Source organism: Corvus cornix, chromosome 10 (genome assembly GCF_000738735.6).
Source record: "Corvus cornix cornix isolate S_Up_H32 chromosome 10, ASM73873v5, whole genome shotgun sequence".
In the NCBI taxonomy this organism is placed as follows: Eukaryota; Metazoa; Chordata; class Aves; order Passeriformes; family Corvidae; genus Corvus; species Corvus cornix.
In genome coordinates, this window is record NC_046340.1 from 9,595,209 (window position 1) to 9,616,610 (window position 21,402).

At 40.3% G+C, this 21,402-nt stretch overlaps 1 protein-coding gene and 1 long non-coding RNA gene across 11 annotated transcripts in view; one reads left to right on the forward strand and one right to left on the reverse strand.

The window, feature by feature from the left end:
• Window positions 1-569: 569 nt before the first annotated feature.
• On the reverse strand, window positions 570-6,513 carry LOC109143420. 3 transcript variants are annotated; one of them, XR_005602733.1, is made up of 3 exons: window positions 6,428-6,513; window positions 5,766-5,804; window positions 570-5,588 (listed from the first exon to the last, which is right to left on the reverse strand). It is a non-coding gene; the product is annotated as an uncharacterized LOC109143420 (long non-coding RNA). The 3 variants fall into 3 exon arrangements; XR_005602732.1 differs by lacking the exon at window positions 5,766-5,804; XR_005602731.1 differs by having other exon boundaries at window positions 570-5,804.
• A 286-nt stretch (window positions 6,514-6,799) lies between these two features.
• The window catches only part of MEF2A (myocyte enhancer factor 2A), an 82,652-nt gene continuing 68,049 nt past the window's right edge, over window positions 6,800-21,402 (forward strand). The window contains exons 1-2 of one of the 8 annotated variants that reach the window (XM_039557411.1): window positions 6,803-7,116; window positions 14,340-14,381. The gene's annotated coding sequence lies outside the window, so the exon portion shown is untranslated. Of the gene's footprint in view, window positions 7,117-14,339; window positions 14,382-21,402 lie in introns of all 8 variants that reach the window. The other 7 variants (XM_039557417.1, XM_039557410.1, XM_039557414.1 and 4 more) reach the window with 7 other exon arrangements.

A 21,402-nucleotide genomic window follows, 5' to 3' on the forward strand; every position in this document is an offset into this window, starting at 1 on the left:
TGTTTACATGAGCTTTGTCTCAGAACACTTGTCCTCGGTGCCACAATGGGGTCTGAGATGCAGTTTATCATCGAGTACCCACAGAAAACAGGTGAGCTGTCTCTGTGCCAGTTTGTCTCCTAAACTGTTTGACAGATAAGAAACCATCCTCAGAGATTGCAACAAATGTGCTGCCGCATTTCATGGTAAGAACCGAGCATATTTTTAGTAAAGGGTTGAGAAAGTATGCAATAATCCTAAATCACAGCCAAGAAAACCACAAACCCCGTAACAAATGCCTGTTCGGATTCAGAACTCGGAAACGCACACCAGTTGATCCACGTTAACGCTCCAGGGAAATTTTTGAGCTTGTTTTCCAAACTCCAGCAGAGGATCCATGGCTTTTTTGCCTTTACCTGGATGGGCCAGGGGGAGCAGGGAAGCTGCTGGGTGCTCTTTATCTTGTGGAACACGGACCAACCATCCTACATGTGTCCCCAAATAAATCAATGGGATATGCACCAAGGACATATTTGTACTGAGGAGTCTGTTCACCATTACAAAAACCCAAAATTCACCTTGTAAACTGCCCAAGTTTAAAAATTAAACTTTATTCCATAAGTTAACTCCTTTAAAAGTTTCTTTGTTGTGCCTTGTACACACTAACAGATCCTGCAGAACCACTGTAGGCTCTGGATATGAAGGCTACCAGATCAGGGTAAAAATGGTGCCTTTTTGTATTGCAGTTTGGTCAGTGAGTTGACAGTGAAGCAGACAAAATGCAGGAAAAATAACACTTAAACTTGCATTTTAAGAGCAGCTTTAGCTGATTGCAGAGGGAGCTGAGGGTGCTCTGCACAAGTCAGGCGCAACTTATCTGGCTTTCAAGAGTTCCACAAGTCTTTTGTCACTTGAAGAGGCCCCATCAACTTCAAATCTGCTTTAAAAAAGTAGTTCAAAAACGTTTCAGGTATTATGGTCTCCTATATCTATTTCTGTCCCTTTTGTTTCCTAACAGCATGAGATACTGACCACACATACTGCTCTCCAATATAGAAATTAAACGTATAGAAAAAAGGAGCCATTTTCTCTTTAATCTCTTGGAAATTTTTCCAGACTAAAGCATAGGTCTTAAGTTGATAATATCCCTTTAAGAATTTATTTGCCAGGTAATGTTAGAAGAAAAAAGACTTTAAGGTCAGTCTGAACCTTAAAAAGACCCCCTTTAAAATAAATTCCAAATCTATATTGGAGATAATGGCAAGCAGTATTTGAACAGCTCTCCAAATTATAAAAGATATTCTACACCTTAAAAATGCAAATAGCTTTAAAGTCCTTTTAAGTGATTTCCAGCTCCTTGGAAAAAGGTCAAGATTTATCCTAAGAAATATTTTGTTGCATAAAAATAATACAAATAGTTGAGTGTTGCAATATATAACAGTCATAATATGTATAAAGCTACAAAATTATTAACAGATGAGGGCCTGTAAGTTTTGAATAATGCAGTAAATATGATTATTTTTGAGGGGTGAAATAACACAATGCTGTCAGAAGAGAAAATTACATTTTAATAATGAAAATATTGAACATAACTATTTTTCTTTAGATCTGCTAAGCAATCTGTGTGTTCCCTATGAGATGTCAAACTATAGAGTGCATATGAACACTTTGCTCCCTCTATAAATATACATGTGCACGACACATTGCTAACAGCAGCAACCGAGTGCTGGGGAAATACAGCAACAATGAAGTTCCTAAGAGAGGCTTATTTTTTCAAGTTATTAAAAGAAGGTGGCAAGCGTTCATGAGGATATGAAAATTTAAAGCCGTCTGCAGGAAACTCTGAAAACCTCTGGTTAAGGCTGCTGCCAAAAAATCTCAGCTATGTTATGTCAGAATGTTTAATTGCAAGCTGCAACTTTAATGAATGGAAAGATATGGCAAAAGCAGGAAGTTTCTGAAGCAACATGGAGCAACCATGAAAATAAAATACCAAAGGTTGTAATCTTGAATGCTGTTGGAAGCAGGAATTTCCATCCACACTCTGCCTCTTTTCGCCGCTGTGCAGGGTTTGCCAGCTGAGGGGAGAGGTAAAATGCTCTGGATATCATCTCCTGCGCTCAAGGCAGCACTTGTTACGTCGATGTGAACAAGTCAACTTCTTTGCATTTGTCATTATGGGTGTTTACAGAAGTGCATCTTAGGAATGAGGGGAGGAAAGGCAAATGCCAGAGTGCATTAAATAACATATTTTCTTTACTTTCCAAGAAGCTTGCTCGCAGCATGATGTTGCTATTTATATCAGATCTCCTAAACCCAGCTGTTGGTTCATGTTAACACGCAGAATGGTGAGAAAATCCCGGCAGAAGAGCGTGAATCCCAGAGAGACTTGTGGGGACCTATAAAATATCACAAGTTTTGCTGAGGTACGGGCTGGGCATAGCCTCAGTGAGGCAATACCAGCATTTTCCCTGTTGATCCTCCAGTATTAGAACACCAAGAGCAAAGCAAAACGAAAGGTTCCAAGTGCTGCAGCAGAAAACTTCAGGGAACTGAGCTTGCACCCCTGGCTGGAAGAGTTTGAAGGAGAACTTTTACCTGTAACTCAAAACTAGCAAATATACTGTACACCCCCATAACAGCATTCTTATACAAGCTGTGTCTGATCTAATCTTACGTACCTTGGCCACAAGTTTTGGAAAAACAAATATTCCCAGGGCAATCAGATTACTGAATATACCATATAATGATGTGGAAATACTAGTGGTTTACAGAAGGCAGTTTATGGAATGGATTGAGTGAATTTAATTCACGCATTGTCAGGCAACTTGGACTTCAGTAAAATAAGGAAATCTTGTTTTTATCTGTGTGCAGTGGAACACCAGAGCCAAAGAGTGTAACAGCAGCACTCCTGAGCACAGACAGGGAGCTCAGGGAGTTTGTTCCCAGCCAGCTCCCTGAGAGGACAGGCAGTGTCTGTGCTGAGGTGACCACGGGGTTAACAGGGTTACCCAAAGCGTTAATGGCCAGGAACCATTATCTGCTCCTCTCTGATTTCCTGCTCCCTAGGTGGGAGTCCCCCCTGCCCCTACCCTTTGTTTCTAATGTGAGTTCCCATCCTGAAATGCTGTGAGTACAATTCGGTTTTGTTGCAATCAGTAGTCTTTTACAAAATCTTAATTCACAGAGTATTTCCCCCATTGTAAGTGGAACAATGTTAAGAATTAATCTGGCCTGCAATTTGTAGGAACCTTGTTCTGTAAACCTTGTTCTTAGACGCCCCCCTCCCCCTTCCCTTTGAAGGGTAACTTAATTGTTTGGCAAACATGCAAAAGCTACATAATATCCCCTACTCTTCTTAGCTATGATTTTAAAAGTCCTGCATTTTGGTTTTATACAACATTCACTTCTAGAAGCATGAGGCTCAGATTCTCTTCTCCAGGACACGAGATGAAAAAGCTGATTTCTGGAATATAAGGAGCATTTGAAAAAGAGGAAAAGCCATGGTACATCTCTGGAGTGGTTTGTAAGAAGGTCCTAAAATGTAAGTTGAAAGTTAGTAGAGATATGATTTTGGTGGTAGTGCCTCCAAAATACCTTGAATGGGTGGGTGGAAATGCACTGGAATAGAGATGCAAGGGAAAGCTTTATTGCCATAACAACTGCTAGATGATGACTCTATTCAACTCTGAGGCTATTTAGTATCTTTTTTCACTGGTACACTGGTATATTTTTTCCATATCTTTCTTTATATTTGCTATTGCTCTGAGTTTATTTTTCTTTGGATATCATGGAAATTGCAGTGCCTGCTATTTGGCCAAGGGAAGAGATTTCAGGGGGCTCTTTTTAGTCTCTGGGTTGTACGTAAGATGGGCAGAAATGCATTCAGTGGTTGTTTCCTTTTCTCTCAGGAGTGATCCTGGCAGATGCTTGTGGTAATTTTTCCCTTGTCATATTGACACTCCAGTATGATGTTCTCTGGGGCTTTGTTATCTTGCTGCATCTTAGAAAGACTGCAATTTTTTCTCTGCAGATTTTTCTCTATCACCTACAGCTTTGCACCCTTTGTATTATCCAGGTGAATTTAGCCTTTGCAGTTGTCCTGGAAATTAAACCAAATGCAGAACCATCAGGTCAGGTAGTGATTTCAGTGATTTTGATGCACCAAGTCTTCTGTGACTTTATTTGTGTTAGCCTGAGGGGTGGTATTTTTCACTCATGCCATTGTGACACATGAGAACATCTGTGACCTCTCCACCACTCAGCCTTGTTCCCCACCACTCCCATGAGGGGCCTGCAGGAGCAGATGTGGCAGCACATTGTCACACGTGGAAAACAACATCTGGAATTTCAACTGGAACCTGAATTTTGCACTTCCTTTTCTCGATTGTTGCACAGGGTGGTGTTTCCATCAGGGGAGGAATGCATTTCAGTGCGAAGGAGGCTGCTCTGTACCCCTGAAGTATTGTTTGCAAGGCTCACAGAGAAATCCCTTGAGCAACACATGCTCTGCTTATTCTTGTAGTGCCACTGAAAAGGACAGATAAGAACCAATTATTTATCTCTTTGGCTTCCTGCTCTATTTTTTGCCAGCTTGGAATAATATGTACTGAAAATAATTAATGAGTATATCAAGAAGTCCTTGCTCAGGCCTTGCTTCAGTGTCTTACTCAGATTCCCACTGACTTTTATAACTTAAATATTCAGTATTTTATCTTAACATCTTCTCAGCATATTGCTGTCATGAGAGGATTTCATGGTATTAATCATTAGACTCTAGTAATAGATCTTACAGATATTATGGATGATAGGTACAGTGAGGACAAAGAGAATAAATCATATTCATATAAAAATCAATGACATTTGGACTGTTCATGTTGAGACTTGTAAGAAAACTGTATGTATTTAAATATCTTCCTGATTATTATAGATCAGCAACAATCAGTTTGGAAATATGATTGTAGATGGCAAATATTTATATTTTGTTGTCTTTCTCACTTACAAGCTTTTTCCTAGATCCACAAGAAGTGTCTACTCTTGCACTTGTTCTGATCAAAATGTGGATGTTTCAGAAACTTCTTTACTGGCTGCACTTTTTAATCTAAACTAATCTGTACATTATAAACCCTGAACTTTAGCACTTCTGAGAGCTGTGAATTACTGCTTCCATTTGAGCTAAACTTCTGGAAACAGACAACAGAAATTTACATTAACATTTTGGGAATGATCATGGAGCATCTACCTTTTTCATCCCATGGCATGGTCATCACACTGTCAGATGGGAGTTTCTGTCATCATTTCTTGCATCCTATTTCCTAATCTTTTGTGGAGCTACTTCTTTTGTGCTCAGTTAATCATACCATTTTCAAATACAAAGAACACCCTCTGATCTCTGTTTTTCGGAGACAGCACCCTTGGTTCTGGTGTCCTGATTAGAGATGTGCCCTTTCAGTGATGTAGTGCTGTGAAACGGCTCCTGTCACTCCGCTCTGAGGCTGCGGGTATCTCACAGGATAAATCTGGAAGAGCTGTAGAGCGCAGATGATTTTTGGCAAGTATCATTTTATCATCAAAATTTTATTTTTGGGTCGCTCTTCAGCTGCCGCCTTCTGTGAAGGAGAAAGACGCCCATTTTATGTCTTTTATTATGTATTCCCGAGTAGTCTTTTCTACTTAGAGCAAAATTAATGGGAGCTCTGGCAGAGATAATGTGAGGTGGGGATGGATGGATGGATGGATGGATGGATGGATGGATGGATGGAGGTGGAACTGAGGTGGACTGTCACCTTTGTCTGAACGTGGAGACAGAGCTCATGTCCTCAGAGCTGGAGAGAAAGCCAGTCAGAAAAATAGTCATTTTATATATCTATATAGTATATACATATTCCCTATACATACGATTAAATATATATACTATATATATATATATCTATGTCTGTATCTATAATTTCAATAATATAATTGATATAGCGTACTATATACATGTATTTATAATGTTTATACTATATAGCATATAGTATATAGTATATATACTATGGAAAACATTATATATTTTGTACATATATTTAATAGTATAACTGGTTTATATTAATAAATAGTTTTGCTTCGATGACTTTGTCCTCATTCAATTTTATCATTGACTATTTCTCACAATTATACAATATAGTGTATATATACATAGTACATGTATTTTATACAGTATATATATTGTATATACTAGACACACTGTGTTTGTATATACACTATATATAAAAAGGTATCTACATAGTATAGCGTGTATATTTATATATTTACACATATATATGTGTGTGTGTGTGTGTTGGGGAGGCGGTGGTGGTTTCTGAGGGTGACACACACGGGCAGCTGAGCTGTTTGTGGGGGTAACTGCTGTAGTCCCCTGCTGCACGCTCAGGATGGGGGGTTTACAAGCGGACGCGGGACCACTTACCGGGAGTTGTTTTAATCAACCCAAGGCCCCGCGTTGGCGCAGGCGCCGCTCGGGGCGGGCCATGCCCGCTGCGTCACCGCCGGCGCACCCGGCTCAGCGCTCTGCGCGTGCGCGCCCGCCGTGCTCGGGGCGGCGGGGCGTTCCCTTCGCAACGACCCCGCCCTCTCTCGATTCTGATTGGCTGTCGCTTCCATTCCCTGCTTTCTGATTGAGTGCTCCGCTGTCACTCAAGGCCTCCACGTTTCTCTACGCCCCGCCCACCAACTGCGCCCTGATTGGCGAGCTGTCCGTGCGGGAGCTGCAATTGGCTGTGCATGCCGTCACTCTGGAGCGGGTCGGCGGGCAGGAATGTAGGCCCAGCCGCTCCCCGGCCCAACAAAGTAATCCGGCAATGCCTCGAGTGCGGAGCGCAGCCGTGCCCGCCCCACCGCCCGCCGCGGGAGCACCGCGCCCCTCCCCGCCATCCCCACCTCGTTCCGCCCCTGCCCGGCCCCGCTGAGCGCCTTCGGCCCCGCCGGAGCTGCGCGGAGAAAACTGCGGAAGGATACCGAGGGGAGAGTGTGACACGACTGTAGTTCCGGCCGCGGTCGGGCCTTGTTTCCCAAAAATAGCGCGGCGCGGTATCCGTGCGCCGGTGTCAGTGTCTCCTGAGGAGCCGCGGCGGGAGCGGAGCGAGCGGGGGAGCGGCGGTGAGCGAGAGGGTCCTGGCTCCGCGCGGCCGTGAGGGGGTTGTTCCCTCAGCCCGAGGGTCGGGGGCAGCGGCCGAAGGGGTGGCGGGAGGAGGAAGGGGGGAAGGAAGGAGGGTCCCCCCCCCGCCGGCCCCATCCCGCTCTGAGAGAGCGGAGCGGGGGGAGCCGGTGGGGTCCCGGGCTGGGCGAGTTCCCGGGGCCTCCCCAGAACTTCCTGCGGGAGGGGATGGACATTTATGGGCCAGGCCGGCAGATCTGCCCCGGGGACCGGGCGGGAGGGGGCGAAGGAGGGTGGGGTACGCGGCCCTGGAGCGCCCGGGGTGCGGGGAAAGGACCCTTTGTGCTGGGTGTCGTTGGGGAAGGCGACATCGCAGCGAACAACGAACCAACAGGAAAAGCCTCCCCAGGAGCCTGTCCGTGGAATGCGCCGGCGGGAGCGGCCGGGGGTCGGGCAGGGGGAGGTGGGAATGGCTCAAGGAGTTGTGCGCCGCAGGAAGGTGTGCTGGGAATGGCAGGGGAGAACTGCTCCTGATGTGTGAACCGGAGGGTGTTTTGTCCAGAGGGAGAAGGCTGAAGGTACAGCGGGGTTGTGCTGCCAGCAGGATTTTGTGTTAAGCGGCAGAAGTCATGAGGAAAAAAGACTGCTTCGTTTGTGGCTGGAAAGACTTAATTTTTTTAAGTTTATGGAGCTGTATTTTGCAATAAATCTTTTACCTGCTTTTGAGATGCTAAGCGGCAAGGAGAGTGGAATTGTTCAGAAAAACTGACCATAGTGCCTTGTTTGACAGGTGATTAATTTCAGAGTTGAGAAACTGGAGTTTCGTGGAGGAAAAAAAGGATAATTTAGGAAGAGGGGTTTTTTTATTGTTTAGTGTAAAAACATTGTGTCCCATACACATACATACATACAACGACTAAATTTATTATGAGCAGTGGGGGAAAGGGGTTCTGGGAAGTACAAAGGAGGAAGGAAAAGGAATAATTTGTAAACAGTAGTAAGGAAAAAAAGTGGTTTGGTATAGAATTGGTAATGTAGATGTATTTATTTTAAACCTTTTTCACAGTCTGGGAAATTTTTATATAGCGTGAGGAAGGCTATGAGCTTTCAAGCTTAATTATGTGAACTGTCTATACACAATTGTTCCTTATGCAAGTTTTTTTCTTTTAGGAACTAGCCAGCTATATTTTGTTAGATAATTCTGGTGTCTTCTTATTGCTATCTAGTATTTAAATAACCCGTGCAAAAGATGTCAGGGCAACATTCCTGTCGTCTATTCTGTCCATATTTAAAATAATTTAAAATGCCTTTTGCATGTAAGACTGTAATATTTAGGGTTTTTTCCTCCTATCTCACAAGTGATTTGCATTTGGGGGAGAAGTGTGAAGTTCCTCATTTAAACTATTTTTTTTTTTCATTGAGGTGCTAGAATATGTGCAAAATGACATATTACTCAATTACATAATTTAGAAGGATTATAATAAATTCCAGTAAAGAATATAATGTCGGTGCTTTTGTTCACTAAAGGGTATCATTATTAAATGATATTTTAAAATTCTATACTTGTTAAGCCAGCAGATCAAAAATAAGAGAATGGAACAAACTGTCATAATATTAAGGGATTATAATGGTGCTGGGCAGCTGCAGATGAGCCTTTTTTGACTGAGGGCATTCAGTTTGGAATTTCATAAAGAAAATAACCCAGTGCCCTGGTCAGTTATTTTTCTCCTTCATAATTCTTTCCTACATCTGTAGTTGATGTGGTCCACCAGTAGTAGCAGAGGAGGATCATCGGTAAGTGGGAAGAATCCCTCAATGTCAGGGACAGGCTCTACCTCGGGATAGCTTTAGTGTACATGAAACTCTTTCTCTCTGCCCCTGGAGTTCATCTAAATCAGTTTTAACATTCCAGCATTTCTGATTTATTTGTGAGCAGACATTTACAGATGATGGTGGAAATGCATCAGCTTTAGCTTGCTGTTTGCTTGTCTGGCTCCATTTTTTCAGTGTGTGTTTAAAATGATGTGGTCACTGCTCCCCTCTGAGTGAGTGGGCCCATGGAATGCTTTGCATATGTGCAGACCCCTGGATTTAGATCCCTATAATACAACATGAGTTTCTTTCTCTGTGAAACCATAGACGGAGAAGAAAGTGAACATTGAATTTTATGAAGTTAGAGAAGTTGAGTCATGTTGGACTAGCACGATGAGGAGGACATGGCTGAATTCAAACTGGAAATAATTCTGGAGAGTAAAATGGCTTATTATGGTAGAAGACTCATCTTATTTAGAAACCTTTGAGCTGAAGTGTGTGTGGTTCACCTTAAACTGGTTAATGTGGGCAGCAGAGATTTTATGGGTTTATTTTAGAATGTTGGCCAAGTTTCTCAGATAACTTGTTGATGTCATTCTGTGTATTCTGGGCCCAAGTGCTGCTTCAGAGGGCCTGGAGGCACCACTCTGCTTTGTGAACAATGCCGTGCTACCTTGCCTGCCTCAGCCATGCCCTCCTAACAAAACACAGCTGATGAATTCTCCAACAGTACTGAAAGTAGTGTAGTCTAATGCTGTGTAATGAGCAAACCTGTATTAGTTTGGCAGCTTTTTTTCCTAAATAAAGAATATCTTGAATTAGAAATAACTGTGGTTTGTTGTGCCTTGCTTGATAGAGGTCTGTGGGGTTTAGTTGAATTTTTAAAAGTATATGTTTTCTAAAAATTACCATTAGCACATTTTACTTGCCTCACCAAATTCTTAATTTTTTATTTTTAAAGGATTGAATATTCTGTGTAAAACTTGTGCTTTGGACCTCCTCAGTCCTGACAGCAGCCTGGTAATGTGTGCAAAGCACTGGGATCTGCTTTTCCTTCTCATTGCAACAAATCTTCCTTTGAATTAATTGGAACATCATGTGGCAACATATGTGCTTCTTAATGCACAAATCACTTTAAGGTTTCACATTTATTACATTGGAAAGACATTATTTCACATGTGTAATAATGTGTTCTTCAATGGATCAAATGGAACAAAAGTCAAAATCTCTGTCTGTGATAATGTGGGTGAATTTGGTGCTTTGTGTTCAGATTTGATTCCTTCAGCTCTGGTGAAGTAACCAGGGAAAATAAATACAGCCCTCCCTTTTTTCTTGTGTGCCTTCCTGTGCCCTGAAAGGCCCATGCAGGGATTACCTGAATGGACTTGTCACTGTTACTGAGGTGGTGCCAATGTGCAGTTAGTTTAACTCTTGCTCCTGTCAGTGAAATAAATAAAGACTTTGAAGGTGTGTAATGCTTTGTAGTTTTAATTTAAGTGTCTGAAATGTATACTTAGAATCAATCCCCTTGGTTTAAGGTGCTGTCAGGTCTGAAATAAGTAAAGGTAGCTGGTTTTTCCCCTGGATGTTTGCAAGGTGATTTGGGTGTCTTAGGAAGTTTGTGAGATGACACAAGACATTCTTTCACTTCCCCCCTCCCCCAAATTAGCTTTGTTGACCTTCCAGTAAAAAAATTAGAGGAATTTTTTTGAACAGCTGATCAAAATACATTTTAGGTCATTGATGCAATATCCAGTGTAACAGAACAAAATAGTATTACTGAGAGTTCAAACCAGCCTTCAGCTGTGTAGTATGACAGCTACCCTCCCCCCCAGCATGTGTTCTGTGGTAGAGCACCAGCTAATAAATAATGAGCTTGTAGTCTGCAGTAATATCTGTTGCCTTATTTATTTGAAAGTCAGCATCTGATCTAGATTGCTACCTCTGACCACTCCCCTCATATGGTGCATTCTTACCTTAACACTTGATCTTTCAAGTTACTGCTTAGGGAGTAGAAAAGAAGACATTTTTCCTCCATATTAAGGGACTAATTTTTTTTTTTTAATCAACTGTATTGGTTTGGTTTCTGTTTAATGGTTCTGCAAGAGTTTTTCTAGATTTCTTTATATTTAATGTATAACTTTCTTTAGGAACATAAACTCCTGTGCTGTATACTCTCATTTCCATTTGACACCAAAGAGGAACTAGTATCTTGCAAGACCACTCTGTTCCTGATTTCACCCCTGTGTCTCCACGACAGTCACCTAGTTGGTATATTTTAAATTATGTGTGTGATATATATATATCTTTCTCATTCTCTTTTATTCTTAATCCAAGTCTACAGTGAAGAATTAGGAAGTAATTTTATTAGAATAAGGCAGGCTAAATTTTGTGACCAGTCTTTTTCAAAATTTCAGTGCAGGGGAATACAGAACCTTTTCTATGGAGAGCACTCTGCTTTTTGTTCCCTGTGTGTTGTAGCAGTACAAGTGTGCCTCTATGATCAGAAGAAAATACATTGCTCTTAATAAGAGTGTGATTAATTGAATTATTTTTCAGGGAATTAACTACTTTATATTCAAAATGTTAGTGATGCTTAATTAGCTGGGTCTTCCAGTTATATTTGTCTCTGTCCCTGGAGAGCTTTTGAGTTCTGGCAAAGTCCTTATGGGCCAACCTGGAAACTTGAAAACAGGTTTTGTATTGCTTTGTGATTTCACTAGGAGTTGCTGAGAATTGTTGCATGCCTATTTTAAGTATAGTAAGATAAAAAGTAGGTGCTAGGAATTACCAGCCAAGCAGAGTTGTGGAAAGGTGCTTGCTGTAAGTGTCTGTGTACCAGGCACTGATGACAAAGCATCTTTTACTTTTTTTCTAATCAAGAGCTAATTGACTCGGAGAAAAATGTGTCATGGTCAGAGATCACCTAAGAGTGGGAGTGTAGAATGGATAGGCTTGTGCTCCTGATGCTTTTATGATGGTAGCAGAGGAGAAGAAGGATTTCTTTGGCATTTATTTCAAATCCCTTTGAGTGTTTGTGTAACTCAGTTTCATTTAAAAACCAGATTGCTTCTGACCCTGTAATTTAGGATTTCATGGACTGGACTGGTGTTATTTTTATTGTTTGAAAGCTGACCATAGACCTGTGAGAATATGTAAGGCAGATGTGTCATCTGTTACCTGTAGTAACACTTTCAGGCTGTGGTCAGGATCAGTGTTAAGTTTTGTAGCAATATACACAAACCTGATCTTTTCATTGTCTGTGATCACTTAGTGTTTGGAAGGTCAAGGGGGTTAAATTATTAAACTTTTAGCTATATAGTTGTGTAAGCATGTCTGTAAATGAGCTGTGCTGTGGCTGTGCTGTTACACGTTTGTTTCTTGAAGATTGTGGCATACAGGGTTGAGAAATTGAATTCAGAGGAGATTATTTTACTGTCCCTTATGATATGGAAGAATTACAAATCATTGTAAGAGAAGAGAGTAAGAAAGAGGTTGAACCTTCAGAGCCTCAGATATACACGTCCTAAAGATGAGGGGTCATAAAGGGCACAACAGACTTGCCTTGGCAGTGTTCATTAAAGAAACTTTGAAAGGTGTTAGGATAACGTGACTTTACCCCCTGTATTACACAAAATCTGCAATAATTGAATCCAAGAGCTGAGAAAAAAGTTGAAATGGTTTTTTTCCCCTCAGATACCAAAAAAAGCGACAGTGTTTTTAAGCGGGCATCTTTCTCCAGATGTTTTGATTTGTATTTAATTGACCATCATGTGGAAAACTTGTACGGTATAGCTCAGAAGCATGGTGTGACATTATCAGCATCGGGGACATCTTGGTTTTGGTATCATTCTTTCACAGCAACTGTCTCTTCCTGATATGACTGCATGCATCCTGTTTTAAAAGCTGTAAGCTGACAAGAATGACTGCTAATAATTCGGTGTATAGAGCAATTAATAACTGTTGCTTCTTCAGTGTGAGCTTTCAAAGCAATGAGTCTTCTGAGAGTGTTTGAGAAAAGGGGGTGTTCCATCATCATTGTTCTTTTACTATCTTGTCAGGCACTGAGGGTAATAAACTGAATTTTTCAGAATTTTTATTTTTCCTTGAAGCTGTTAAAATTGTTGTGTAATAGTATGAGGTTTTAATTAAGTCAGGTGTTTTAAATTCATATTCAGAATTCCCTTGGTTTCAGGATAAAAGAGGGGAAAGTCAAAGGTACAGCACAAGATAATTTGTTTCACTTGATGCCTACAAAAAGGAAAAGTACTTTCTGTTAAAATTTCTGAGCCTATAGGCTGTCAAATGATGTTTGTTAGTTTAATAATACACATATTTACTTGTATAGTTGGCTTCAGGGATTTGAAGCTTTTGAGTGCAGAAGAAGGATTTCCTCCGAGAGACTTCCTTAATATCCTCCTGTGTTTCTTTTGAGTGTTGGGGTTTTATATGTTTTGTCTTCTTGTTGTTCTTATCTTTGGTCATAACATTCCAAATGGTGGTGTCTTAACTTTTTGTCACTGAAACGCATGTGAAGATCTTTGCTTTGAGAGATGTTGGGCTATGAAAAAAGTGCCAACAGTAAAAGTACTAATGGTTTCCATTAGGAAGCACTAAATTAGAACTCTTCCTTCAGGGGAAGGAGACAAAATCGTGGACGGCTGAAGAGAGATTTGGTCAGCAGATGGAAGCAAGAATTTACTGATTATTTTAGATACATAATATGGGTGTATTTGCAGAAGTTGTAATTATTAACACAAATGCCCTGAAAATTCCTGAGGAGTATGTAGGGATTTGGATGTCATAGAACAATACTGAGTTTTAACTAGGTGCTTGTTGTTTTCTTTGTCACAGTTATGAAAACTGCTAACCTGAATAGCTGTCAAAAAAGTAATGGGAAACGATCAATCAGATCAACTGAAATTTAACAAGTATTTTATTTTAGCAAACCTGTATTACAGAATCGTGCAGAAAGCACTTGTTCTTAGTGAAGGACAAGGAAATTTAGGAAGACCCCCCCCAGGCTTTGTCAGGGTTTAATATGAGATGAAATTCGAGAGAAGGGCAGAAACAGCAAGAGTTATCACAAGATAATGGTTAAATTATTTTTTCCGTAAAAAAAGGAAAAAAGCTAATGGTCAGTGTTTCTATTTATTACTGCTAATTCCGTATATAAGAGAAACTAGTAAAATGTGGTGTTCAAATGATTGGAAGTTCTGGATTTGAAAACGTAATTTTCGTGAATATTGGAGTCATTTAGGTGCCATATGCAAAATAGGAGGAAAGTACGTTAAAAGTCTAATGGTTTGTTCAGGAGGTGAAACAGGGTTATGGGAGAGTTGAAAATTTCAACTGCTGTTGCTGTCATGGCATTTTGATGCTCCTAGTGACTCCTGGTTCAATTTTTTCCTAGGCTTATCTACAGAGGAGACTTGGATTCCCAGTGGGATGAAATGTATGTAACCTGATACCCCACAGTTACCAAGCTGCTTTGCAGTAAATCTTCCTGCAGATACCCTCAGCCTGCCCTCGCTGGGAGGCGGCTCTTGTTCCCTGGGTTGCAGTCTCTTGTGCCTCTATTTGTAGAGTCCACTTGTGTTTTTGCTGAGGAGTTGGACTCCTGTCCTGTCAAGTTAAGCCTAGTGGTGACATCCTTGTTTTTATAGCTCTCTCCTGACGGTGCCCTGGAATTAGTCCGTGCACCCTGTTGTTGTACACACCTATTTACAACTAGTGTGTTAGCAGAAGGTGCTTATATAAAACTTGCACCAGACTCTACCAGGAAGTGACAGAGTCATTCCCTTGAGAGGCTGCGATGGGAGAGGGGATCGAAAGGTTCCGACTACGAAGAGACTCAAGTGAAAACTGCTTTTTTTTTAAAAGCTGAGGAAGGGACTTGCCCCGAGCGAGGAGGTTGTGATCCGAGCCCAGATCCCCCGTGCAGCCCCGTTCGGAGCCCCCGCAGCTCCCTCTGGTGATCCCGGCGTGCCCGTGCAGCACTGGGGGCTTGGCTGAGCCTCGAATGAGCGAAACCATTTCCAGGTCTGGCCGCAGGACTGAAGAAACACTGCAGAACAAGCCGAGGCTGCAGCCAGCCTGGTGTTACTCTTGGGTGCTACTGGGGTTTGCTGCCTTTTTCTTTTATTCTTTTCACCATCTAATTTTTGTCTTGGAGGAGATGGAAGTCATTAAAGGATCTGTAGACTGTCCTGTTAACACTGGCTCTAGGCAAGCATAACCAGTGTGATTGCATGAGATAAAAGGATTCCAGTTCAATGCCTGGGTTGCTGAGGAGCAAGTGAAACATGGTATGGGCAAGAGGGAAGAACAAAGACAGTGTGTATGTGAAAATTTTTATTCTGTAGCCCATTTTATTTATGATATTAAAGTATGGGTTGGAGAAATGGTGGAAGTAAATTTAAAAATAGTCTGAACAGTAATAGTAAAGAAGTCGTTTTGCAAGTAATAAAACCTGGAGAATTTCCATTTCCCTTATTTTTTGACTCTTCTGTTATTCCCTGATCTTTTAGAGTATCTCCTCTTTACAGTGTATTTCTCTTCAGTCCTCCAAGTATCTTAAACGCTCTTCCAGCTATGGCCAGGCTGAGCACAGGTGCCTGCTGACTATCTGAGCATCCCACAGGACCTGCTGCCTCTGGTCACTGCAGCGCACTGCTCTGCCCAGGGGTTCTCTGCAACTGCCAGGTCAAAATTTCTGCAGCACGTCTAGAAAATCTCAAAAAAAATTGATATATTTGCTATGGCACGTGGTTGAAACTGGCCAATATAATCAGAAGGTGTTAATGAGGGAGAATAGACTGTGGTCAAGTAAACCTCATTTTATTAAAAAAGTAAGTTTAGAAACCTGTGGGAATAGACAGTTCTGTCTTCAGGATTTTAATGCCATCATTGATAATGCTCTAATCTAATAGCAGCAAATTCTTATTTTCTTAAGTGTTTTTATTTAATTTTATTAAAATAAAACTTAAAGTTAGGGTGATTTAAAACTCTGCATTGTTTCCTAATTTGCTTTGCTTTTAATGTATTTGATTTGATCTAAATGTCATGTTAGGCTGGAATTCATTCATTCACCAAAATAAATATATCTTCATTTTGATGAGGCCTGTTTGTAAGTGTATGGGAAGATAGTTGGAATTTCTTCCTTGTGTTGTTTTTAAGATATATTAATAAATTTATTTAAAGCCCCCTCCTCACCTCCTCCCCCATGTGACGCTCATATTGGTGCGTTATGCAGTATTTTCTGGATCCAGTGTTTTTAATCATGTTTTTTTAAGGGCTGAATTGTTCTGTAATAAAACCTACGACAATAATGCTGGGCACTGGCTGAGTAGTTCTCAGAAGTTTTTACCTGTTTTTCAATCATTCAGTGCTTTAATGAAATGTTAATGAGAAGACAATCTGATAAACTTCTTGAAAACTTTCTGTGCAACAAACTCATAGTTGAGGATTTTCCTTCAGATCCCTTTTTTTTAAGGCACCTAAGTTGGTTTCTGTAGCTGTCTTGCATGCATGTAGATAATGCCTGCAAGCAAGCCACAAAGATTTTGGTGTGTTGTTTTTCTAAGGCTTGAATGACTAATTTTCTGAAGGTTTAAGAGACAACAGCCTTTCATGTGAAGTTCCTTTTGTGCTTGTTACAATTGTTAGAAGCAGGAGAAAGTAAGCACAGACTAAAATTCAGAGTTGCTATCTGACAAGGAATCCTCCAGGCTTCTTATCTGGAAGAGTTGAGATCATAATTCTTGCTTCTGTCTTACCTATGCTTCTCTGCTTTTAATTCTTCATGGTCTCTTCTGCTTAGTCTTAGTGGCTTATAAGATTTTTCAGTGGCATAATTAGCTTATCTTAAAATAGTCTGATCTGGTGGTAGTATTGGGACAGTCATGGGACAGCCAGCCCAGTCCCTGGGTTTCATGCAGTGAACCACAGAGATGTGTCAGTGTTTGGGCCACTGAGCAGGAAGGGAGGAGTACATGAAAATATTTTGAAGATATGAGCGGACCTTGAACATGAATGATTCAGCTCACCTGTACTAGGATTTACAGATGTTTTCCTTCAGGAATTTGACAACAGCCAGATAAAGTAACTAGAAAGCAGCTTCTCCTTGGTTTCAACCAAGATAGAAGTGGAATGGACACAAAAAATTCAGTTCCAAGGGTGTTCCTTTCCTTGGGTTGTTTTTTATATTTGTAGCTTTAGTGTGTCTGGCTCTGTTAATCAACCCTTATGCTTCAGAGAGAGAGTCAGCCTCATCTTACCTCATACACCTTGTTTCAAACTTACCAGTGTTTCAGGTCTGAGACCTTTAAACCTTGAAGTGTCTGACCATTATTGTTTATACTTCCTTGAAACTATATATCTGGATTTCATAATTTCTATAATTGTCTTGTCTTCTTTGTCCATTTCCATCTCTTTACACAAATACAAATTTGGACAGGGGCACAGTTGCATGTATTAATGAAGGTTGTTGTAGGTACACCAGTTCTGAGGGGTAAACTGCATTTAAAATGCCTTTCTTGGAAAAGCTGCTGCTGCAGTTGCTATTGTAGTTGCTACAATCTTGAACAAAGGATTAGAATACTTTTTGTTTCTTGTTACTATGCAGGGAAAGGAGCTTCATATACATTACATTCGGGATGTTGCTTGTGATGTGATTTATTCTGTGTTTTCTGAAAGATGTCCTGTTGTTTGGATTTTTGTAGAAGAGTACTTTTTCTGAAATTCATAAACCCTAAAGTTAACATGCTGTTACCATGCTTTTTTTGTTGATTAAAAATGGATTTCAGCATTTAGTTTACAACTCACTGCTGAAATAGTGGCTCATGCTGGGGCACTCCAATACTGGCTGCTCTTGACTTTGAGGAGAAAATGTAGTTCTGTTATTTCAGTGTGTAAAATGCTTTTTAGGGAAAGTTTGTTCTCTTTTTGAATTGATAATTTTTCATTCTGGAGTCCAGTGAAACTTCTACATTTATTCCTTTAGGTTCTGTATTTTCATCTCTCAAACCCTGCAAAAAAATCTTAGATGCTTTTGTTTCAGAGCATTTGGGTGTGCAGACCTTCATTGCAAAACTAATTTGTACTCTGCAAGATGTAGTTAAAACTAAATTCTCCTGGTAATGTTTGAGCTCTGCTTCCAGGTGGATTTTATGTACTACCTCCATGCAGAAAGCGAGAAAAGGAATTTTAACTATACATTAATGTCTTGCATATGCTGCAAGATTCCTTGAGCTTTTCTGGGAAATGGCTGTGGCCAGGCAAGTCCTATGTGTAGTTTAATGTTTAACTTTGGTTTTATTCTGCTGGTATTGTTGGTGCTGTTACATGGTGCATGCAGATAGAGTTGCACTGTAACTGAGGCTCGGAGGGGGAACTTGCCTGTCTTCCTTCTAAAGCTGTAGATCCCAAAAGCTTGATCAAGGCTTGATTTTAGTATGGTGCAGTTTGTTACTAAAAATTTATTCTGGTGAAACTTCCTAGGCTACTTTATCTAAAGTCAGCTTTCAGTGGGATTTAGGACATTCCTTGTAATGCTTGGTTCTTTGTGTTGTGTGTGTGGAGTTGTGGTTTTTTTTTCTTTTCTTTTTTTCCTGGTTTCTCCCACATTCATTAACTATGCTTACAATGAGTTTTCAGTGAATTAGTGTCAATGTTCCAGTGAAATCCTTGGCTGTACTGATGATGTAAGTGGTGGAGATCTTATTCGGGAATTCTTTCTACTGTCTCCTTGTGTCTGTGTTAGACCTATTTAGATGAAAATGCTGTAGGCCAAAGGCAATGCCTGTGTGCTTGTTCCCTGCTCTATTAATGTTTATGTCTTTGAGGTATTAGTAGAGAGATTATTAGGAGGGGAAGTCTAGCACAGAAAAGCTTCCTGTGGATGACTTGCAGTAGTGGTGAATTCTGACAGGGTTCCCATGGTAGTGAATGTGTTTTCTTTAGTACACATTACTCAGATCTTGCTATTGTCTTCTTTATAATACAGCGTGATGGCTGTATTATTGTCAATACACAAGTTGCCTTAGCAAAACCTTTTGAATCACTGTAAAAAAATACGTGAAACCATGTTTGGCAAAAAATGCTGAAGGGTTTAATGGTTCCTGAGTGTGTAGGGAACAGTCTTTTTCCCCTTTTGGCAATCACATGAACTTTTGAATCCAAGTCTTTGTCTCCTTCTCCTCTGCTGTATTCCCATACAAAATTAAATTATTTAACTTTTATTTTAGCAATAGGAGACAATTTGAGCATAATTAAAGCAATGTAGCTGTCTAAATGAGTGATACCTAATTGGATTTTCATTGTTTAGATAACATATCTGCAGTCATTCTTTGAGAATCTGTACATTTCTCTTTTAGAGCTACAATAAATATTGAAGTCTCACTGTTCAATCTAATGAACATAGCTTTAGATCTGTGCTTTGATTGCCACTCTCAACTTCCAGAGTGCTCCAGTGGGTTGAGATGCTGTTCTGCAATTCCTGGTTTCAGCCTTCCTGCTGCCGGGAGTTCATACTCTGCCTGTGGGGAGATGCACTGGATCTGGAGATGCTCAGAGTCATTTGGATAATGAAGAATGATAATATCCGTATTGTTTTAATCATTTTTTTAAAAAGGTATTTCTGAGTTCTAGTGCTCTTTTGCTAGTCTCAAGCAATTTATGTGTGAAATCTCCTAAACCAGAAGATCTTTCACCCAGATCTTAGGTCTGTGTATCCCATAGGTAGGCCTTGCCTATTTTTCCTGTATGGTACCTTCCTGGGCTTATCTTAATAGCACTGTCATTTGAAAGACTTGTTAGGGCACTATACTGAAGAGCAATACAATAGGAAAAATATTGTTCATTAGATCTGTTTTCTGGATTAATGCAAATTTGGGAAAATAGTCTGTTTGTCTGTTTAGCTAGAATTCCTCAGATCCCCTCTTAGATTGACAGTAAAACTCTGTTTTGATAAATGTATGTAGGTAGATGTATACAGGCACCTTTAAACTCATTTAATGTAGCTGTGCCAGTCAGTGGCATGTTAGGATAGCACACAGAAAGCATTTAGTTTATTATCCCTACTGCTTGAAAATCCATCATTTCACAAAATGCTCTTTAGTTGTAGCACCTAAATGGGGCAAACCTGTTTCTTAATGAAGAACATGTTTTCAGTGTCGTATTTGTCATCATTAAGGCTTTGGGAAATTTGGTTAATATGTTCAGTTGTGATTATGCACTAGCAAGATGTGCACCTGCATTTTGAGGTGGATACGTCTTCTCACATGGTCTCGTGTGGTTTGTAGCTGTGAATTCCTGTCTCAGCTCCTCTTTGCATCTTTAGCGGAACAGTGCTGAAATTATTTGATGTGTTCCAGTAAAGCAAATGACAGCACCCACCAACTTTTATTCTTTTTCCATTTGTCTCTTTATTAGATGTGTTTTGGTCATTTTTTCTGTGTTGTGAGAACATACTAATGTTTTTTGATTTAGCAAGTGTTGCTGCATGAAATGCCTTCAAAAGTAGACTAATGTGGCAAATTTAAATCAGTCATCCTTTAAAAAATCGAAATCTTGTTTATGTATTTAATTTAGGTGATTAAACTACAATGAAGTTCGTGGCTTTCAGTAAAACTTGCAATTCCAAAACTTGTCTGTGGTCTAGATTGATGTCTCTGTTCTAAGAAATACTTGGCTCCAATGGCTTTTAACAAATTGAGAAAACTAGGGGAGGTAATAATTTTACTTAATTTTGGGCTGTGTGTGTGTGACAGATGCTTCTGAAGTGCCCAGCATATGGGTATTGGGGTGTGATAAAGGTTGGATGATGATGGTGGTAATTTCTACCTGTTGTAATTTGACCTGACCAAATGGATGCCTGACTCTGAGAAACCTCAGCTTTAACTAAGGAGTGTATTCTGCCAAGTATTATTTCCATCAGCTCTTGTTATTTATAAATATGGAAGATAAAAAATTAGGAATAATTTTCTAGTGCAGATGCTGTGTTTTTGCATTTGTTTTCAGTTCTCTAGTTGATATCTGTAGGTTAAATTAGAAGTGCAAATTGTGCCTCAAACTTGGCTGCTAATCTGTTAGATTAGCAGCACATTATTTTATTGGTAGACCTTGCCTCATTTTGAGTATTTTTGCCGTTGGAAATTCAAGATTGGAGCTTTGCCTTTGAAATAGTCGATTCCTTGCTGACCCTGTGCAAATGCCTTAATCTTAATCTCCCTGCCTGGTGCAGTTTAACAATCTCGTGTGCTGTCCTCTGTCAGTGTGACAGGGCAGCACAGTGTTGTGTAGAGGAGGTGTGGTGTGATGTGTGACTTGCCTAAAAGCAAGTGCTGTAAGCAGCTGAAGTTGTGTTGCCTGTGATTTTTGGTGTGATGATGTGGATGAGTGAATATATCAGATTTCAGCTGTCTCTGTATTTTTTTAGATAGTTGCAAGTAAACAAGAAGTATTTCCACCAACCC